We start from the raw sequence: 19,127 nt of genomic DNA, 5'->3' as shown, positions 1-19,127 counted from the left end.
GGGAATGTTTTCTTGGCGCACCCTGGGTCCACCTGTGAATGGACGTTTGAGCAGTAGGGCTTACCTCAGCATTGTAGCTGACCAAGTTCATCCCTTCATGGCAGCTATTTACCCTTTGGCAGAAGTCCACATGGGCCAATATTCCTGCAGAATGAGGAGTGGAATCTATGCTGCGGTTCTGAAGGCCAAAGGAGATCCAACGTGCTACTAGATGGGTGTCTCTAATAAAGCGGCCAATCAGTGTATATGGCCATGAATTAATTTGTCCAAATTCTGTGTGATTTTAATGGTGTGATTGCTATAAAGCAAACAAGGATACTTGTTCCTGCTCTTTGTGAAACACATTTTAGACACATATTTATATACATAACTGACTGGATTTAATAATATAATAATAAGAGCCAGAATGACCTAACAGTGAAATATACTGACTTATTGAGTAATGGGGAATAGCCCCTTTTTAGGAATTAATGTCATGTATTTATTCAGTGTTCATAGTCAACTTTATTTCCTTAAATAAGTTTTTATTTATTGTGAACTTTATTATTAGGCCTTGTTCACACGGGGCTAAATGTGTCAAAAACACTAGCGTTTTTGTAAAGCGCTTTTTAAAATACAGGCATTTTTTACGCGTTTGTGACACATTTTTGATGCGTTTTGTGCGCATTTTCGGGGTGTTCTTAGTCGCGTAATTAGGACTCCCATTGGCTATGGGAATTAGGCACGTTTTCGGTGCATTTTACATGCCAAAGAATTTACCTGAAGCTTCTTTTTTTACACAACGCGTTTTTAAACGCACCCGTAAAAAAAACGCCTCGTATGCACTAACAATATGCTTTCCCATTGATCTCATTGGGAAGGTTAAATCATGAATTTTTTACGCGTTTTTCGGCGCGAAAACACGTCGCATACACACTGTGTGAACTGGGCCTTAGTGTGAATCATAAAACAACAAATTCAACAAATAATATATATGATATATATTATCTAATTCTATATTATAGTCTTGGTAACATAAAATGGCATTTTAAAAGAATATCAGGTTTACTTTGTCACAGTTTCTCTTAGTATTAATGAATCAGTCAAATTTAGGGTTTGTTCACATCTGCCTTCTGGATCTCTATTGTTCTGCGTCATAGGAACAAAACATCGAAAAACCGGAATGGTCGGATCTATCACATAATGGACACCAATGACAACCGATGGAACCCATTGACTGAATCGGTTCTGTAAGCTTTACATCATAGTTTTCGCCATTGTACAGATAAAATAGTGCAGTTTGGTACACTATTTTGTCTGTTATTATTCACCAGATGTGGACACAGCCTGATATAACATGTAATATGGTATGCTGCAGTAAACCCCCCCCCCCCCCCAAAAAAAAAACCAGGCCCTAAATTTGTATTTTTCAGTCAATAGTGCTGGACCCTCTGTGGACCCTCTGTATGCAGCTTCCCAGTTGTTGGCAGCTGTTCCTGATTCTATTGTTTCAAAATGACATCAGGGAAGTGACAACATTCTGACGTGTAGCTATAGGGTGTTCAGAGGTAGCAGTCGTACCTGGGCCATGGTACCTCAGTGGGTACAACAGCCCCTCTTACATATAGGAAAACACCAGTATTCTAAATGGCACATGGTAGGTCGGGGGCTCTATTACAGATTTTGCTCTTGGGCCCAGGAGCTAGACATCAATCCTCTGATAGCATAGCTGAAATTTGGCACCAGAATCAGCACTATATGACTGGTAGTTGACACCAGGCTGAGGACCATATCACTGTCACTGCTGGGTCAAGGTTTTATAAAAAGCTCTCGTCAATACAGTCAGCGCTGGCAAACTAGACATTGAACCAGCTTAATCCCACTGCCACTTGGATTAACACAATGTATTCTGTCAATTTAATTTATATTTATTAGTAATTGGTTGTAAAGTGTTAATAAATTTATCTTTTATTTGATTTTGCCCATGATGGATTTTTTATTCTTTTAAATGAATGTGCTTTAATGCCACCTGTTATCTTTGAATGTGGCTCTGAAGATAACAAGGTTGTAAACCTTGATCACTGAGTGGTATATTAAAAATGAATATTAATATTTATTATCCATGTGTTACTTAGGTAGATCTATATTCTGTAAATGGCAAAAATCCAAGGAAAACGTTAAATCAGCAGTTGCTCTAAGTATCTGTGCCTTATAATGACTCTTCTGTTAGTTACATTTTCGTGAATCCAAAATGTTAACATAAACTATAAACATTCCCAAAGAGAGTACAAGTCCTGGTTTCATTAACTGCTGAGAACTAAATTACACTGGGGACTGGCCTGCAATGATTTACTGCACGGTTAGGGTATGTCCACACGCACCTTTTTCAGACGTAATTCGGGCGTTTTACACCTCGAATTATGCCTGAAAAAACGCCCATAATACGCCTACAAACATCTGCCCATCGCTTTCAATGGGAATTACGATGTTCTGTTCCCACGAGCCTTTATTTTACGCGTCGCTGTCAAAATACGGCGTGTAAAATGACGGCTCGTCAAAAGAAGTGCAGAACACTTCTTGGGACATTTTTGGAGGCATTTTTCATTGACTCCATTGACTCCATTGAAAAACAGCTCCAAAAACGTCCGTAAAAAACGCAGCGAAAAACGTGAGTTGTTAAAAAAAACGTCTTAAAATCAGGAGCTGTTTTCACCTGAAAACAGCTCCGTATTTTCAGACGTTTTTGCTCACTTCGTGTGAACATACCCTTATACTATACGATGAGGCTCTACCGAATTCTGGATAATTCACATGTTCAGACAATCGTCATATTAATCATTATGGGTGTAATGTGTAATCTATTCCGTGGTTCAGTGAGTCTTCTAGTCAATGCAGATTATTTTCCAAATTTTTAAAATCCATTCTGTTAAGATATATAAGGTATTATTACAGCTGGGAAGTTTGGGATCAGGACTTCTGGTGATTGAAGCATCTTAAGTCAATATACTCATGACTACTCGTATGAGTCCCTCTGTTTACCTGGTCCCTTGAAGTGTGCACATTATATCTAGCCGTGGGAGCTCCGTTCCTGTATCACTGATGGTACACGTGAACAATTATAAATGCCATTAAGGAGTTTGCATTACAAGAGTTATTTTCTATATATAGCAGAGCCATCAACCTTTCCTGTATAAAAATGGAAGTGTGTATTGTCTTTCAAAAGGTTTGCTGTCAGACGTGTAATTATACGCAGTAAAGTGTCCTCCCACCATTATGAAGTGATCCTAAAAGCTTTATACATACACACTGAGCTTAGACATTGTAGTCTCTCTGGACTAGTCTCTCTGGGCTATGGTGCATATGGCATTTCATGTTTTTTTTTATATTTTTAGGAAATTGGAAAGTAAAAAGCTTACGGATAAGATTGAAAAGAAGTGGTCTATCAACCCTATAAGGCTGCAGGGTATATGTGCAGTGACTGTCAACAGAATACATGCATCATATTTTTTATTACACTGCTTTGAGGGCCTTTCACAATTGTCATATTCTGCCAATAATATACCAACCAGGCTAGAGAGCCTGCAACGGGCAGAGGCAGGGTTCCCTTGCAATATCAATCAAAAAGTTATTTTGGGTCTGCATTAAGGGGAAAAGGTTGAGGGGTGCAGCTCAGGGTGGGAGAAATGTAGGGAGTCCGGACTGCAGTAGCATTGCAGTGTATCAACATGGAGGTAGGCGCCGCTGGGAAAAAAAAATTGGAGCATCATTGGATGCAAGTTACCTGCATATAATTCACTATGGAAAATTGTGAGGATTTTTAAAAATGTGTTGAAACATATTCAATTTGTTATTGTTATTAATGAAAAAAATCTTCTTTGGGATGTTTATTTGCTTATTTCTTCCATGGGGGTTGGGGCTCTCCAGTCTGTGTGTGTTGGCAGAACCGCTAGATTCTCTCATGGTTGTTCAAGCTTTTAATAATCCACTAGTAGGCATAGGAAAGCTTCAGTTGAAGACAAATATAATGCATGCCAGCCTATACATGTATCTGAAGGACTAAAAGCCTTTAAATTATTAAACATGTGCTTACCTTGTAGTAAAAAGATGCATTTCCAGTAAAATAAAATGACTGTGTCTGCATTTTGCCCAGGCTAAACATGTCCCTCAGTGAGTAACATATTCTAAACCCTTCTCACATGCATTGAATTTAAAGCTATTCTAGAGGGCATTAGAAGTCTAGAGGCTACGAGAACCAGAGTATAAGATCTGCATTTAGCCTGAGCAAAGAACGTGCTTTTGAAAACGTAACCCTGGGCATTACAGATACGGTGTTGCATAAAAAAATAATATCAAAAGGGAATAATTCACATGTAAAACACACAGGCAACTGAATGACGCTTTTCTTATAGGACTACTAATAACACAGGCAAAAAAATAACAGCTCCAGAAGAATAGACTTATTTGAGAAGTGTCAGAAAATAGGCACTTTAGTGTGATTGAGGTCCTTCTTCCGGAATGCTCCTGTGGAAATAATAATCCCCAGCCCACAAAATTAGTGCCTTGTTACATAAGTGGTCTTTATATAGAGAGGAAATGACTTGCACAGGTTGTTAGCACTACCTTTTCATTTGCATTTATAGTTATTGGCTAATTTTGTTCCAATTCCCTTGAACAGCTGTGTCCCTCAGGGCCTCCACTGGGATCCTCTATAGTTGCTCCAGGTATGCAAATTCTGTTCTCTTGCTTGTCATTGTATACTGGTGGATACTACATTCATACGCGATTTTTGCAATTCGGATATAAAACATAACTTTTTAGACTCACAAGATAAAGATTTCAATTATGTTTTCTTACAGATGACATTATTTTATTTCAGTACTTTCTTTAATTTCCATGTGAAGCAAGGGCGAACATACCATTGGTGCAACCTGTGCAGCCGCACAGGGGCCAAGTAGGTAAGGGGGTCCACTGACGCCTTTTCAGCAGCTAGTAGCTTCCTACTATCTATAGCTCACATTAATTGTGACACATGTTTAGGGAAACATAAGGGGAAGGATTTCTGATGAGCAATAAGGCTTCATTCACACTTGTGTATTTAGGTCTGTGTTTGCACCAGTATGCAAGCCAAAACCAGGACACAAACAGGAAAAAAGTGAAATCCTGTCGTGTTTAGGACCCACTCATGGTTTTGGCTTCCAAATACCACTGCAAAAATTTGACCAATCTACGTCTGTGTGAAAGAGACCTTGTAGAGCATTGGGTCTATATACTCTTCTTGCACAGGGGCCCTCTGCAGTTTGTGCCTGATGTTAAAGCGTACCTCCAATGACATTGCCTAAAAATAATTTTTGTGCACAGCTGAATAGAGCCTTTCACTACAATTCCAACGATACCTACACTACCGTTCAAAAGTTTAGGGTCACTTAAAAATTTCCTTATTTTTGCAAGAAAAGCACAGTTTTTTTCAATGAAGATAACATTAATTTAATCAGAAATACACTCTATACATTGTTAATGTGCTAAATGACTATTCTAGCTGCAAATGTCTGTTTTTTAATGCAATATCTACATAGGTGTATAGAGGCCCATTTCCAGCAACCATCACTCCAGTGTTCTAATGGTATATTGTGTTTGCTAACTGTTAGAAGGCTAATGGATGATTAGAAAACACTTGAAAACCCTTGTGCAATTATGTTAGCACCGCTGTAAACAGTTTTGCTGTTTAGAGGAGCTATAAAACTGACCTTCCTTTGAGCTAGTTGAGAATCTGGAGCATTACATTTGTGGGTTCGATTAAACTCTCAAAATGGCTAGAAAAAGAGAGCTTTCATGTGAAACTTGACAGTCTATTCTTGTTCTTAGAAATAAAGGCCATTCCATGCGAGAAATTGCCAAGAAACTGAAGATTTCCTACAAAGGTGTGTACTACTCCCTTCAGAGGACAGCACAAACAGGCTCTAACCAGAGTAGAAAGAGAAGTGGGAGGCCCTGCTGCACAACTGAGCAACAAGACAAGTACATTAGAGTCTCTAGTTTGAGAAATACACGCCTCACAGGTCATCACTGGCAGCTTAATTAAATAGTACCCGCAAAACGCCAGTGTCAACATCTACAGTGAAGAGGCGACTCCAGGATGCTGGCCTTCAGGGCAGAGTGGCAAAGAAAAAGCCATATCTGAGACTGGCTAATAAAAGGAAAAGATTAATATGGGCAAAAGCACACAGACATTGGACAGAGGAAGATTGTAAAAAAGTGTTATGGACAGACAAATCGAAGTTTGATGTGTTTGGATCACACAGAAGAACATTTGTGAGAGGCAGAACAACTGAAAAGATGCTGGAAGAGTGCCTGACGCCATCTGTCAAGCATGGTGGAGGTAATGTGATGGTCTGGGGTTGCTTTGGTGCTGGTAAAGTGGGAGATTTGTACAAGGTAAAAGGGATTTTGAATAAGGAAGGCTATCACTCCATTTTGCAACGCCATGCCATACCCTGTGGACAGCGCTTGATTGGAGCCAATTTCATCCTACAACAAGACAATGACCCAAAGCACACCTCCAAATTATGCAAGAACTATTTAGGGAAGAAGCAGGCAGCTGGTATTCTATCTGTAATGGAGTAGCCAGCGCAGTCACCAGATCTCAACCCCATAGAGCTGTTATGGGAGCAGCTTGACCGTATGGTACGCAAGAAGTGCCCATCAAGCCAATCCAACTCCAACTTGTGGGAGGGGCTATTTCTCCTGATTACCTCAGCAAATTAACAGCTAGAATGCCAAAGGTCTGCAATGCTGTAATTGCTGCAAATGGAGCATTCTTTGACGAAAGCAAAGTTTGAAGGAGAAAATTATTATTTCAAATAGAAATCATTATTTCTAACCTTGTCAATGTCGTGACTATATTTTCTAGTCATTTTGCAACTCATTTGATAAATATTAGTGTGAGTTTTCATGGAAAACCCAAAATTGTCGGGGTGACCCCAAACTTTTGAACGGTAGTGTATATTATGCAGATAGCTACTTCCTAGCCCGAGATCCAGACATAATACATGTCAGACAGTAAATGTAAAATCTTCTCTTGCTGCATATTGAAATGGGCGGGCACTTCCTGATTGTGACATAGTATGTATAGTAACAGGAAAGGGGTAAGTAGTGTGATCAATTAATTTTGAAAATAATACATTCTTTATTAGTAAATAGCTGTGACATCAGCTAAGGGAATTGAAGCCAGAGCTTGTGCCCTTATAACCCAGGTTTCTTTGCTTTTAACTCGTGCATGAGCAAATCAGCTCAGCCAATCAGGTCACAGAATCTCCTATTGCAATCTCTCCCCAGCATTTAGTATCTGTACAGACATCTTCTGCATGGCAAGAGTAAAGACAGACAAGTGCTGGATCCCTGAATCATGTATCAATATATTAGCATCGTGTGTGTTTGTGTGTGTGTGTGTGTGTGTGTGTGTGTGTGTCTGTATACACACACACACACACACACACACACACACACACACACACCACACACACACACACCACACACACACACACACACTTTCCTGCCGCAGCCATCTTTTAGATTTTCACTTTAGTTTTTTCATCCCCACATTCCAAAAGCCATAACTTTTTTATTTTTCCATCAATATTGCCATATGAGGGCTTGTTTTTTGCAGGACAAGTTGTCGATTTTCACAGCACCATTTATTGTACCATATAATGTAGTGGGAAACTGGAATAAAAATATTTGTGTGGTAAAATAGGAAAAAAATATCTTTTGGGAGGTTTGTTTTTAAGACGTTCATTGTGTGGTAAAAACGGTGCATTATATGGTTCACTGAAGTGACAACTGAGTAAAAAATACCTTTTATTAGTAACTCATTTAAAAACAGGGGTAACACACCACTGTGAAATAGCCTCACCGTGAATTAAAAAATGTATTAAACAAAAAACACTGAGTCATTATGATAAATATATCTCAGTGTTTATAGCAATATTTCACTGGAACCAGCATATATCCTGGGCACAACAATAGTACAATCCCCAAGTAAAACACAAGTGTCCGAAAAAAAAATCGGATCTCCTAGTGCTGGGTGTAACACAATGTTATTGTCCCCTATGCAAACATTCCATATACAATAAACGACCCTACGCGTTTCAGATACTCATCCTCAGGGGTCCGTATCTTGGTAACTCTGGCCTCATCACCAGCGATAATAGTATTCAACAGCAGATATTCTGCTGTGCGTCACGGGAAGATGCACGTATCGATGTCAACGGCATACTCCATTACAGCCACTGGGTTACTATAAACACCTAAACTCCACCCCTCGTATTAGGCGGCGAACATGAACTGACCAACCACAACACCCTCTCGATTCGTGACACCTGCCCATGTGACCCCCCGCCGTCAGCTGACAGCCAGGGGTCATCATCGGCCGCATCATGCCGAACGCGCAGGCGCAGTAGAAGCCAAGGACGTGTCGCCCGGACTGCCATGCACGAGGAAGGTAAGCGCAAAACGATAATATATTTTATTGAGTATGTCTTGCGGGACAGTTACCCACCGCAAGCGGACTACCTCATAAAGCAACTCTAAAGTAAATGAACACATATAAGGTTGACAAGATTACTGAGTCCCTCACATTAAGAAAAACTGACAATTGATCTCTTTATATGTCGACTGGCCAATATGGCCATCTCAAAAAATGGTACATTATGCAAATAGACAACCCAAGGTAAAGGTTGGACACCTAAAGAGGGAAGGTTTTGCATATTAAATAAAACATGTATAATTAGTCTGCTCGTTTAAACCCGCTGGTTGTATACATGCCAGTCTATGGATCCATTGGGCTTCTTTACGTAAAATAAGGTTATCCACACACACACACACCACACACACACACACCACACACACACACACACTTTCCTGCCGCAGCCATCTTTTAGATTTTCACTTTAGTTTTTTCATCCCCACATTCCAAAAGCCATAACTTTTTTATTTTTCCATCAATATTGCCATATGAGGGCTTGTTTTTTGCAGGACAAGTTGTCGATTTTCACAGCACCATTTATTGTACCATATAATGTAGTGGGAAACTGGAATAAAAATATTTGTGTGGTAAAATAGGAAAAAAATATCTTTTGGGAGGTTTGTTTTTAAGACGTTCATTGTGTGGTAAAAACGGTGCATTACCTTCATTCTTTGAGTCAAGACGATTACAGCGATATCAAAATTACTACTTTTACAAGGGAAAAACAATTTTAGTTTTGTCGCCACATTCTGACAGGCATAACTTTTTTATTTTTCCATCAATTGAGCGGTGTGAGAACTTATTTTTTGCGAGGCGAGATTTAGTTTCTATTGGTACCATTTTGGGGTACATGAGACTTTTTGATCACGTTTTATTCCATTTTTTGTGGGAGATGATTGACCAAAAAACAGCGATTCTGGCGGTTTTCTTTTTTTCTCTTTTACGGCGTTCACCGTGTGGACTAAATAATGATATATTGTAACAGTTCAGATGTTTACGGATGCATCGATACCAGTTATGTTCATTTTTTTTCCTTTTTTTTTACATTGTGCTTGAGGGGAAAATGGGAAACCGGTGTTTCTTTGAACTTATAATTTTTTTTTATTTATTAAAAAACTTATTTTACTGTTTTTACTTGTCCTCCTAGGGGACGTACCAGCGATAGTTAGATTGCTTGCACGATAAACTGCAATACTAATGTATTGCAGTATATCGTGATACTGACAGTCTCCCTACTCCGGCAGGGCTTCATAAGATTACAAAGATGGCAGACCTGGGGGCCTTCATTAGGCCCCCAGGCTGCCATGCCAACCAACGGCACCCCGAAATTGTGTTGCTGGGGGGCCGTTGGAAAGATACAGGGGGCTGCCTCACTTTTCCTAGTCATTTAAATGCCGCGGTCGCTATTTACTGCGGTATTTAACAGGTTAAACCCTTGGGATTGCGGTGAATTGACGGCTATAACACCCAGCCAATACACTTGTTCTACAGGCTCAGCCTGTAATAGCGCTCTGCCCGAGACTCCGGCACTGGGGTTGCCCCTGACATCCCTATCCATATATGGTCGGTGATGTCGGAGGCTTCCCTAGAGCCGGAGTCCCAGAGCAGAGCCTATACTATCGCTCTGTTTCGGGACTCCGGCTATGGGGAAGCCCCTGGCATCACTGTCCATATATGGACAGTGATGTCAGGAGCGCAGCAGGCGTCACAGGCAGAGCGCTAATAGCGCTCTGCCCGGGACTCCGTCTCTCGGGTTGCCCCTGACATCAATGTCCATAAATGGACGGTGATGTCAGAAGGAGAGGAGTCCCAGGGAGAGTGCTTGAAGCGGCTCTGTTTCGGGACTCTGGCTCTGAGGTTGCCCCTGACATCACTGTCCATATATGTAAAGTGATGTCAGGAGGAGAGGAGTCCCAGGCAGAGCGCTTGAAGTTGCTCTGTTTCGGGACTCCGGCTATGGGTTAGCTAATAGAGTTCTGTCCGTGACTTCGGCTCTGGGGTTGCCCCTGACATCACTGCCTGGGACTTCAGCTCTGCTCCATACATCAGTGTATACATATTGACAGTGATGTTAGAGGCTTCCACAGAGCCAGTGTACCAGAGCAGAGCCTCTACTAGCGCTCTGCCCGGGACTTCAGATCTGCACCGGACTTCACTATCCATATATTAACAGTGATGTCGGGAGCAGTGCTGTGAATGGGGCATAGAGTGAGGAGGCTCGGGAGCACGCACGTCAACGTAGTGCCTCCCGCTCGGCCTCTGTTCTGCATAGAATCCGTAGCCAGCATCTGATGTTGCTGGCTACGGATTCCAATTGACAACGAGCGGGGACTGCAGAAGTAGAAGAGATGAATGAGCAGCAAGAGAGGGAAGAAGACTACAGCATAGCAGACTAACGCTTGCAGTAAGCTAAATATAATATATTGAAAAGTTTTTTTATTATGTTAAAAGGAACACATAAAAAAGTTTTTTATCTTTACAGGTACACTTTAAGCCTTTAAGGACTAGAAAGAAACTCCACATTTCCTATGAATGACAGTGTATGCTTTTGTGTTGCCTGCTGTCTGCCATATTAGCCTAGGCAGGATACACAGTGGTTTTTAGCACCTGACTGATGGGGATACTAAGCTAAAGTACAAGTTGCGAAAGAAACAGGGATTGGAGTCCAGCGCTGGGTAGAGTAAAATGGAAACGGTTTCCAAGTTTAATGGTCGAGAAAAAATGTAAAATCCAATGCAATGAAGTCCTGGTGTGGAGAAAGTGAGGGGGAAGTGTCCTCAGAGCCTACGCGTTTCGGACGGCTTCAGCGTCCTTAGACTTGGCTGTGATATATTTTTTGAATTGAGCGCGCTGTCATTTTATATCCTGGTTCCGGTGAGACAGCTGGTTTTTGATTGCGTTCCATGGTTAGTATGACTACTGGAACGCAAACCGGAAGTTGTAATTCTGTCTTCGATGTACATGGATTTAGCCTTCATATCGGGTAAGGGTACATTAAAGTTGAAACTCGTAATCTGTCTGTTTCATTATAGTTGATGTTTGCAGATATTAGTGCAGAGAGTTCATGGTGTAATATTTATGTATATTAGATGTGTTCTCACTGTGGTTAACTGTTTGGGTTCCAGGGCTCGTATTGCATGAGACTCATATCTGCCTTTGGAGGACAACGCTGTCCCTCTGGTGTCTTTGTTGGGATTCCACCTGGGTTCTATGGCTAATGTAAGTGACACATCAAAATATATATTGTTTGTGTTCTTCATGTAAACTCTAGATTAGGGATCGGACTTGGGCAGACATCAAAATTAAATAAATGATGGACTGGAAACAATGATAAAGAATAAATGAGCATAAATACATAAAAAGTAGCCCGATAGGTATGTACATGTAAGTATATATGAGATCCTAAGATCATATGTGTATTGGAACCTATTGTAACAAGAGATATATAATATATGGCAAGCGAATTTAGCCCTGTTTCTTTTTAATTGTGTATGTAGTTGTCGTCCTGCCCTCACCATAACCACTTCACCCTCGATCCTCGCAATTATATTGAGCTCGCTACCATTCTTTAAAATTCGCTTGCCATATATTATATATCTCTTGTTACAATAGGTTCCAATACACATATGATCTTAGGATCTCATATATACTTACATGTACATACCTATCGGGCTATTTTTTATGTATTTATGCTCATTTATTCTTTATCATTGTTTCCAGTCCATCATTTATTTAATTTTGATGTCTGCCCAAGTCCGATCCCTAATCTAGAGTTTACATGAAGAACACAAACAATATATATTTTGATGTGTCACTTACCTTAGCCATAGAACCCAGGTGGAATCCCAACAAAGACACCAGAGGGACAGCGTTGTCCTCAAGGCAGATATGAGTCTCATGCAATACGAGCCCTGGAACCCAAACAGTTAACCACAGTGAGAACACATCTAATATACAGAAATATTACACCATGAACTCTCTGCACTAATATCTGCAAACATCAACTATAATGAAACAGACAGATTACGAGTTTCAACTTTAATGTACCCTTACCCGATATGAAGGCTAAATCCATGTACATCGAAGACAGAATTACAACTTCCGGTTTGCGTTCCAGTAGTCATACTAACCATGGAACGCAATCAAAAACCAGCTGTCTCACCGGAACCAGGATATAAAATGACAGCGCGCTCAATTCAAAAAATATATCACAGCCAAGTCTAAGGACGCTGAAGCCGTCCGAAACGCCACACCAGGAACTTTCTCCACACCAGGACTTCATTGCATTGGATTTTAAAAATTTTCTCGACCATTAAACTTGGAAACCGTTTCCATTTTACTCTACCCAGCGCTGGACTCCAATCCCTGTTTCTTTCGCTACTACGTATCGTGTACCGACACGAGGATACCGGGCGCTACTAGTGACACGTCCCATAGTGTCAGGTGAGCTGGAGGATTCCTCCCCATTATAAAGTAACGTTAAAACCAAGCACACCATTGTTTTTCTTGTGAAATTCTCGATAAATTTGATGTGTCACATGACCCTCTTCCCATTGAAAAAACTAAAGTTGGATACAAAATGGCCGACTTAAAAATCGCCGCCATGGTCAACACCCAGCTTGAAAAGTTTCCCCCCTCAAATATACTAATGTGCCACAAACAGGAAGTTAATATCACCAACCATTCCCAATTTATTTAGGTGTATCCATATAAATGGCCCACCCTGTAGAATTAAACTGAAATACTAATATAAAATCTGAACTAAAATTCAATGGAAATAGGTAGGAATGTGCCTTTTTTGAAAGCAAGAAAACTGGGCTTGAATAGAAACATCATGTCTAACTAAAATATAGAAATGAAGAGATCACTTATGAGGAACTCCCAATCTTCTACAGTTTATGTTTATCTATAGCTTTAAGTGGGAGAAGTTCATCGCTCCAGCAAGAATAAGAAATACAAAATAAAAGAGGATTTCTGATGTTAAATATAGTAACAAATCATGTTTTGTTTTTTTATCTATGTTTCATGTTTTATTGACAAAGCAGATGTTTCTTTTGATGTAGATGGGATTGGGCAAAGACTGTGAAAATGTAATCCACTTGTGACCAGAAAAGAATCCGGTGAACTAATGACTCTTGTTTTTCCCTTCATGAAAGCATTCCTGAGCTGCAAAGCAAGCTACATGCTACACAGAAAATGTAGAATAGGAGAATGTTACCTAAGATATGAGTACAAGAGGAAAGGATTTCTATTGTGAGTGGCTTATACAGCAATGGTTATTAGTGTGGTCGGTATTTCCTTTATAACTGTAGTTACATTGTGTGGTGTCTTCTTTAATTGCCTGTGATGGCGTTTGCATATTGCCCGTGGGTACATCTGGCGATCCCCACATAATCCAGATCATATCCCAGCTTGCTATGACATGCGGAAGAATCTTGTGAAGAGTTTGCTTCTCTGATCGATGTCTAATGTCATATGAAGAAACGTAAAGATGATACGGTATGTACACTAGTAGTTAATAATGATGGCAGCGGGGAATGCTGCCCAGATAACACAGCTCCATTGTACACCAGACCACAACAATAGTGCAAGATTAAAAGGAAGGTTTTTCTTAGGCAGAAGTTGTTCTAAGACATCAAAATATCTGCACTAAGCAAAAAAAAAAAAAAGATCTTAAGGGCTGGGTGCCCACGTAGCGTAAACGCTGCAGAATTTCCACAACGGAATTCTGTGCGGAAATAAGATTTAGAAAATCTGATGCCCACGCTGCGGAAAAAAACCTGCACAGAAGTCATGCAGAAAGTGTTCTGCGGTGCGTTTTTCAATTCTGCAGCATGTCAATTTATGCTGCGTGTTCTGTGCGGAGATGCTGCGTGTTTGACCCGTAGACTTCAATGGGGAGCAGAAATTCTGCAATAGATTTATGTTGTTGCGGTTTTTACAGAGTTTACGCAGCAGAAATGCAGTAAAAACCGCAGGTGCACGTATACTTTGCTATAACCAATGTTTAACACTAAATACGCAGTTAAAACCGCTGCGTTTCCGCAGCAATATGAGCAGAAAATAACGAGTGTGGATTTCTGTCACAGATTTACCAGAGTTTTTCTAGAGATTCTGCCGCAGATTTTCTGTTGCTGAAAATCTGCAGCGTATCCTGTGAGTGGGAACATACACTTAAAATCACTTATTTAATAGCTTGCTGGTCAATGGACAGTAATCTATAGTGATCAATGTACAAATATGGCAAAGTAAAAAAAATATGATTATTAATGATTAGCTGATATTAATGCTAAACTGGCAGTGGTAGTGCCATACCTAGTCCAATGACAACATAATGAGGTGCCATCACTAATCAATAAAAGAAAAAAAAAATCTATCTATCTATTTATCTATCTGTCTATCTATCTGTCTATCTATCATTTCCGTCAAAACGTCATATGGGACAAAACATCAACCCAGGAGGCTGGATCAACACAGACCAGCTGGGGGAGAAGGGTGTCTTCGCTACTGGAGCTCCAGGTAAGGTGGGTATTGGCTTTTTATTCTATTTTAAAGTTGTAAAAAAATAAAATTTCTAGTTTCATTTACAAATACAGCTATTCCGCAGCAAAAAAAAATGCAACATTAGCCATTTGTTGCAGATTTTGCCTTTTCCTATTGAACTCAACAGGAAAAATCTGCAACAAACGCGTAACTGTTTTGTAGCATAAATTGACATTAAAAAATTTGGACCGCAGGTCAACTTTTGCATGGAATTTTCTGCACTCATCCAATTTGCTGCAACTGTATAATGCAGTGAATTTAACACTTCCGCAGCAATTACGATATATGTTAACATAGCCTTAAAGTGGATGTTCACTTTGAACAACCACTTCCCAAATGGTCTAAAAATAGAAACATATGGGCTTTGCTGTGACCTGGATGACTATTACCCCTGTGTAATCAGAGACTATATTTACCTTTAAATACTTTTTTCCTGATTACAAACAGATATGATCTACATAACAAGTTGAGTAACTTTATAAGTATATTACATTACTTATCTAGTCATGATTGAAAAGTCATTGAAGATAAGGGATCTCTAGCCACTGTTTATTTAATGCGTTAAAAGTCAAGGTAAAGACGGCTACATCTGTAGTTTGCCGAAAATCCATGGGGTACTACATCATTGAAAGGTCATCTCATTGTCGCTGGCATTGATAGTCACACAAAATGCCAGTTTGTACATTGATCAGATCCTCCGTCCATTTGTGGTCACATTTCCATCATATGTAAGGGGCACAACGGATGTATTGAAATGACTAAAGAGCGTATTTTCTAAATTTCAGGGACACTCAATATATGAATCACAGCCAGTTTGTGATGAGACTTCTCAGGTTTGGACTGGGGCACAACTCTTTTCTTTTTGATAAAAAATTCTTCCACCAGCTCAGGGAGTGGCGATGGGCAGCCCTTGTGCCCTAACATTTGCCAATCTCTACCTGGGCTGGTGGGAAAAGGAGTTTGTGTTCCAGGTTGCGATGGAACAATGGACCTCTAAGATCTTATTATGGATTCGATTCATTGACGACATTCTATTGTTTGGAATGGTTCTTAAGTTGAATTTGATGAGATTGTAAAAAGATTGAATGTCAATCACCTGGGCTTATTTTTTACATCGGAGGTGCAGGAGGAAAAGATTACCTTCTTGGACCTGATGGTAAGCAAATCAGACCTAGGGAGAATTAATACGCAAATTCATAGGAAATCAACTGCCACTAATACTTTGTTGAGGTGGGATAGTTGGCATCCCAAGCCCCTTCGTAAGGGGATTCCGAAGGGACAATATTTGCGTACTCTTTTAGAAATTGTTCTAATTTGTCCAACTACCAGAGAGCGGCGTTAGAACTGACAAGGAGATTCAATATTAGGGGATACCCAGACTGGGTCCTCAAGGATGTACATCAACACACTCTCTCGGCGAGTAGGAATGATCTCCTAAATCCGAGAGTGCGAGAGACACAAGAGACTGGCTTTAGAATCATAGGGACCTATGATTCACAACATCAGCAAATTAGACAGGTATTGCAGACTTTCTGGGGGATCATAAAGCTGATTTCGATGTGGGGGAATTACTGGATGAGAGTCCGGCGATTACCTACTGCAGAGGTCGCAATTTAAAGGATAGACTAGTACATAGTCAAATGCAACCAGCCACTCGACAAACTTGGCTACCAAGAGCCCCGGTAGGAACATATCGCTGTGGGACTTGTAAAGCATGTAGATCAATACTGGTGAGAAAGACCTATACCAGTATGGCTTCAGGTGGCACCCATAAGAATTATAACTTAATTAACTGCAAGACCCAATGGGTGGTGTACCTGATGACATGTCGCTGCGATGTGCAATATGTGGGTAAAACCATTAGGGTATTCCGCAGACGCATCAGGGACCACGTGAATGATATGGGGAAACAAACAGATACCATTATCTTTCGTCACATCTGGGAGAAACATCAGGTGTAACCGGGACCACCTCAGTTTTCAAGGGGTTGAGAAGGTGTGCCCCCAACCGAGGGGTGGTGACTGGGATGAGCGTATATTGCAGAGAGAAGCGCATTGGATATTTGTTCTAAGAACAGTTAAACTGGGGGGGGGGGGATGTCAATATATGATATACATAGTTTCTATAAATAGGTTCGTTATAGTACCACCTTAATGGATACACTATATTTGATTGCGATATTAAACTCTGGTTTAGCGGGGTGCTGCCTTGTGTATATGCAATCCATGTACATAGCTTTTATATAGCTACAGTGGAGGAAATAAGTATTTGATCCCTTGCTGATTTTGTAAGTTTGCCCACTGTCAAAGACATGAACAGCCTAGAATTTTTAGGCTAGGTTAATTTTACCAGTGAGAGATAGATTATATAAAAAAAAAAAAAAAAAATCACATTGTCAAAATTATATATATATTTATTTGCATTGTGCACAGAAAAATAAGTATTTGATCCCTTTGGCAAACAAGACTTAATACTTGGTGGCAAAACCCTTGTTGGCAAGCACAGCAGTCAGACATTTTTAGTAGTTGATTATGAGGTTTGCACACATGTTAGATGGAATTTTGGTCCACTCCTCTTTGCAGATCATCTGTAAATCATTAACATTTCGAGGCTGTCGCTTGGCAACTCGTATCTTCAGCTCCCTCCATACGTTTTCGATGGGATTAAGGTCTGGAGACTGGCTAGGCCACTCCATGACCTTAATGTGCTTCTTTTTGAGCCACTCCTTTGTTGCCTTGGCTGTATGTTTCGGGTCATTGTCGTGCTGGAAGACCCAGCCACGAGCCATTTGTAATGTCCTGGTGGAGGGAAGGAGGTTGTCACTCAGGATTTGACGGTACATGGCTCCATCCATTCTCCCATTGATGCGGTGAAGTAGTCCTGTGCCCTTAGCAGAGAAACACCCCCAAAACATAATGTTTCCACCTCCATGCTTGACAGTGGGGACGGTGTTCTTTGGGTCATAGGCAGCATTTCTCTTCCTCCAAACACAGTGAGTTGAGTTAATGCCAAAGAGCTCAATTTTAGTCTCATCTGACCACAGCACCTTCTCCCAATCACTCTTAGAATCATCCAAATGTTCATTTGCAAACTTCAGACGGGCCTGTACATGTGCTTTCTTGAGCAGGGGGACCTTGCGGGCACTGCAGGATTTTAATCCATTACGGCGTAATGTGTTACCAATGGTTTTCTTGGTGACTGTGGTCCCAGCTGCCTTGAGATCATTAACAAGTTCCCCCCGTGTAGTTTTCGGCTGAGCTCTCACCTTCCTCAGGATCAAGGATACCCCACGAGGTGAGATTTTGCATGGAGCCCCAGATCGATGTCGATTGACAGTCATTTTGTATGTCTTCCATTTTCTTACTATTGCACCAGCAGTTGTCTCCTTCTCACCCAGCGTCTTACTTATGGTTTTGTAGCCTATTCCAGCCTTGTGCAGGTCTATGATCTTGTCCCTGATATCCTTAGAAAGCTCTTTGGTCTTGCCCATGTTGTAGAGGTTAGAGTCAGACTGATTAATTGAGTCTATGGACAGGAGTCTTTTATACTGTTGACCATGTAAGACAGCTGTCTTTAATGCAGGCACCAAGTTGATTTGGAGCGTGTAACTGGTCTGGAGGAGGCTGAACTCTTAATGGTTGGTAGGGGATCAAATACTTATTTCTCTGTGCACAATGCAAATAAATATATATAATTTTGACAATGTGATTTTCTTATTTTTTTTTTATATAATCTATTTCTCACTGGTAAAATTAACCTAGCCTAAAAATTCTAGACTGTTCATGACTTTGACAGTGGTCAAACTCACAAAATCAGCAAGGGATCAAATACTTATTTCCTCCACCGTATATTGGTCTTCCGACAATTAGAAAATCTAAGTTAGTATCTGACTGGCAGGACTCTGCTATGCAGTAGACTAATCTAATGTCCGTGATTTTAAGACCATCAGTCTGAATGCAAGGTCCGGGATAATAAACTCTCATTACTTTAATATGGACTATTATGGTTTTTGGTGGCCACTGTTTGTGATAGTCATTAATTACCTGTTCATCTATGTTCCGGTTAATTAATTTCTTTGTCTACT

At 40.4% G+C, this 19,127-nt stretch overlaps 1 protein-coding gene across 3 annotated transcripts in view; it reads right to left on the bottom strand.

Annotated features, from left to right (window-relative positions):
- Window positions 1–19,127, bottom strand: part of PCSK5 (proprotein convertase subtilisin/kexin type 5) — a 448,720-nt gene that overhangs the window by 218,976 nt on the left and 210,617 nt on the right. The window lies entirely within an intron of this gene.

This window comes from Rhinoderma darwinii, chromosome 1 (assembly GCF_050947455.1).
Source record: "Rhinoderma darwinii isolate aRhiDar2 chromosome 1, aRhiDar2.hap1, whole genome shotgun sequence".
Lineage (NCBI taxonomy): Eukaryota > Metazoa > Chordata > Amphibia > Anura > Rhinodermatidae > Rhinoderma > Rhinoderma darwinii.
Note: the sequence above shows the minus strand (reverse complement) of the source record. Positions and strands in the feature narration are given on the sequence as shown.